The sequence below is a fragment of the Cebus imitator genome, unplaced genomic scaffold (genome assembly GCF_001604975.1).
Source record: "Cebus imitator isolate Cc_AM_T3 unplaced genomic scaffold, Cebus_imitator-1.0 Scaffold795, whole genome shotgun sequence".
Lineage (NCBI taxonomy): Eukaryota > Metazoa > Chordata > Mammalia > Primates > Cebidae > Cebus > Cebus imitator.
Genome location: NW_016108110.1, coordinates 16,792 through 21,115, shown reverse-complemented (window position 1 = coordinate 21,115; position 4,324 = coordinate 16,792). Strand labels below are relative to the sequence as shown.

Here is a 4,324-nt window from a genome sequence, read left to right as displayed (position 1 = left end):
GAGTATGAAATGGTAGTTCATTGTGGATTGAATTTGTGTTTCTCTCAAAATTAATAATGTAGAACACCTTTTCATGTGCTTATTGGTCATTCATGTATCTTCTTTGGTCAAATGTGCATTGCAAACTTTTGCCCATTGTCCATTTTTTAATTGAGTTGCTTGTCTTCTTATTATTTAGCTGTAAGAGTTTTTTGTCCATTCTGGATACAAGTCCTTTACCAGAAATATGATTTGAAATATTTTTTCTGGTCTCTGGATTGTCTTTTCATTTTCTTTCTTTCTTTCTTTTCTCTTTTCTTTTCTTTCTTTTCTTNTCATAACTTCCACCTCCCAGGCCCAGGTGATTCTTGTGCCTCAGCCCCCCAAGTAACTGGGATTACAAGCATGTGCCACCACACCTGGCTAATTTTTGTATTTTTAGTAGAAACGGGGTTTCTCCATGTTGGTCAGGCTGCTCTTGAACTCCTGATCTCAGGTGATCCACCCACCTCAGCTCCCAAAGCGTTGGGATTACAAGTGTGAGCCACCGCGTCCGGCCCTTTTCATTTTCTGAAGTGCCATTTGAAGCCCAAAAGCTTTATAATTTTGATGAAGTCCAATTTCTCTATTTGTTCTTTCATGTTTTGTGTATATCTAAGAGATTTTTGCCTAACCCAAGGTAACCAAGTGTCTTAGTTCATTTTGTGATGCTGTAACAGAATACCTGGCTATTTCATGTTATTTTTTAACCCAAGCTAACTTTAATTGTCCAAAAGCCACACACAGCTGTCTAGAAACTGCTTCTGGAAGGGAAGCTGAGAGAGTCCACAATGCACAGGGTCAAGAGGCCTCTAGAAGTTTTCAAGCAAGCTGAGGACATGCTTTTGCGCCTTCTCCCGGAACTCCGCATACAGCTTGATGATATGCCTGACAATTTTGATGATGGTGCATCCTCACATGTTTAGGATCTGGTGAACCCTCTGGCAAATCTGGGGGACATTGGCATTGCAGATCTTGGTCATAATGGAGCAGATGCACTGGAGAACAAAGAGCCCTGCACCCAAGCACTGGAGGCAGAACTCATCCTCATGCCATTGTCTATGATCTGTCCACGCTGGGCCATGTCATTGACGTTTTTCCCCTTCAATCCTCTTGTCTGCCACCTGCATTGCACCCAGATATGGAAAATGCAACTCCATTAGTCTGTCAACTTTCTCACTGTCATTTTCAGTGAATTTATTCAGAAGTCAGGTTCGCTGATGCCCTCTCAGGTTCTGAAAAAGGGAAGCCACGATGGAACAGATGTGCTCTTCATGTTCCTTGTCAGTGGTACCCACTTTCTTGATCTTCCTGGGGAATTTCATAAAGAGGGGAAAGATGGTTCATGAGCCAAGAATGTCAACAATTCTTTTTTTTTTGAGATGGAGTTTCACTCTTGTTGCCCAGGCTGGAGTGCAATGGCGCCATCTCGGCTCTCCACAACCTCCGCCTCCCAGGTTCAAACCATTCTCCTGCCTCAGCCTCCCAAGTAGCTGGGATTACAGGCATGTGCCACCTCGCCTGGCTAATTTTTTCTATTTTTAGTAGAGATGGAGTTCCTCCATGCTGATAGGCTGGTCTCAAACCCCCAACCTCAGGTGATCTGCCTGCCTGGGCCTCCCAAAGTGCTGGGATTACAGGTGTGAGCCACTGCACCTGGCCAAAGGTCAACAAATTACTGCAGTTGTAGATGCCCTTGGATGCAATCAGCACTTTCAGGGCACCGCTCCGTGAGATCTTCTTTTCCCTGAGCATGAGAGTCATCAACTGAAGACCCTCATCCTTCAGGAAGTGCTCACGACTGGAACTGAGCATTAGGTAGAAGCAGAGTGAATCAAACAGATTCTCCATCATCTCCTGTTTGCAGTGCCTGGATTGTGTCTTTTAAACACAGATAACGGCTGAATAAGTGCATCAATTTCATCCAGCTCCCCAAGCAATTTCCTGTTTTTATCGTTGTCCTGGAGCGATATGGTCAGCATTTCACTGCAATACAGTTTGTTGGCATCAAAAGGCTTCTTTGCCTTCAGCCTCTTCAATAGCCACTACAGAAAACCCTGCTGGGCACCTTTTGGACACATCTCCAGCTAGAACTCAGCCATGGTTTCCACAATAACAAGAGTGTTACGGACACCATTGGCCTACTCCTTCACAGACTCATCCAGGCGCTCCACATTGCATGCCAGCAGCGCTATCACCTGCTCCTCCACCAGAGCATTGATGAGTACTTCTGTTCCCTCTTCGCTCTCATAGAAGATATCTATATCTATTAATTCCTGATTCAAATGAACCCCAGCTATGGACACATCTGTGTTATCATGTCCAAGCAACCCAAGAAGTGACTGCACAGCATTCAGCTCCAGCAGAAGGTGGTACAAGTCTGGCATGGCGGCCACCGCATGTGTCTTCTGAATGATGTCATGTAAGTCCAGTTGGGATTTCAGGAACGTCTGTGGATTGTCTGGAAACTTAATCCACAGTTCTTGGTTTTTATATGCTCTCTATTCAAATGTGAGGATCATTTTCTTTTTCTTTTTTTTTTTCCTTTTTTTATAAAGACGGGGTTTCACCATATTGGTCAGGCTGGTCTTGAACTCCAGACCTCAGGTGATCCGCCTGCCTTGGCCTCCAAAGTGCTTGGATTACAGGCATGAGCCACCACGCCCGGCTGTGAGGATCATTTTCTTCACTGAGCTTTCATCCAGTGGTTCCTCCTCTTTCTCTTCCTCCTTACCCTTTCTGTCAATAATCTGAGGCAGCCATTTTTTGTCATCTTCTGCTTCTTCCACCACAATTATTTCCTCCTGCTGATAGTAGCCATGTTCTTGAGTATCAGTTTGTTTCTGATGCATCTTCTGTTCCTCCTCTTCATCATCTTGGGGACGTTTTATGCCCCTGTTGGGCTGGTAGCTCTGAAGTTTGCCCATGTCCATGGTCCCTGGCACAGCCAACCCGGGTAATTTACAAAGAGCAGAAATTTATTTCTTACAGTTTTAGAGGCTGGGAAGTCCAAGAGCAAGGCACTAGAAGGTTTGGTGTCTGGCCAGGGCCCTGTCCCTGCTTCCAAGATAACACCTTGAATGTTGTATCCTCCAGAGGGGAGGAACACTGTTCTTCATGTGGCACAAGAGCAGAAAAAAAGAGAGAACCCCCTCCAGAAAGCTCAATTTTAAAGACATTAAACCCACCCATGAGGGCAGAGCCCTCACAACCTAATCACCTCTTAAAGGTCCAATCTCCCAATTCCCATTACAATGGCAATTAAATTTCAACATGAGCTTTGGAGGGGGCAAACATTCAAACCATAGCATTCCACTCACTGCCCCCCCAAAACTCACATTCTTCTCATATGCAAAACACATTCATTCCATCCCAATAGCCCCCAAAATCTTAACCACTGTAGCACCAACACATAAATCCAAAATCTAGAATCCCATCTAAATCATATATGGGTGAGACTCAAGGCATGATTTTTTCTGAGGCAAATTCTCTCCAGCCATAAGCCTGTGAAATCAAGTTATCTGCTTCCAAAATACAGTGGTGGGACAGGCATAGGATAGACATTCCCAGTCCAAAAGGAAGAAACAGTCAAGAAGAAAGGGGTAACTGATCCCCAATATGTTCAAAACCCAACAGGGTGAACAACACCAAATCTTAAGGCTCCAGAACAATCTTTCTTGACTCCATGTCCCACCTTTTGGGCAACTGGAGTGGGCTCTGTGCTTCTAAGATCTCAGGCAGCTCCTCCCCCATGGCTTTGCTAGGCTCAGCTCATGCAGCAGTTTTCATGCGTTGAAGACTTGTGCCTGCAGCTTTCCCAGGCTAGGACTGCATACTGGTGATTCTACATTTCTGGGGTCTCTGCATCAGCCCTGAGCCCACAGTTCGACTGGGCATTTTCCTAGTGATAGTGAGTGGGGGGAGCCAAATGTCTAGGCAGATAGGGGTGGGTAAACCCCAACGCCAAGCCAAAGACAGCTTAAAGCCTGAAAGCCAAACTACAAGTTAAATCCTCAGGCGGGATTGAGAGCTTGTCTTCTGTCTCCCTGTTTGGCACACTTTCCTCTGATTGATCCCCTCCCTTTACCTATTTTACCTATACCTACCCTTTCCTAACAGGTTTTCTACATCATGCTTACCTTTGAGTGGTGTCTTTGCTTTAATCTTTTTTGCATACTCACAAAACAATCAACATGCACTTGCCATTCTGAGTCCATAAAAAGCCCCGGGTCCAGCCACACAGGGGACTTTTCCTGCCTTCAAATAGGGGAACCTCAACCCCCTGACGTCCCCTTTCTGCTGAGAG

The 4,324-nt window shown here is 45.3% G+C and overlaps 1 pseudogene; it reads right to left on the bottom strand.

The window, feature by feature from the left end:
• Positions 1-830: 830 nt before the first annotated feature.
• LOC108297380 lies at positions 831-2,951 on the bottom strand (annotated as a pseudogene).
• Between the last annotated feature and the right edge of the window lie 1,373 nt (positions 2,952-4,324).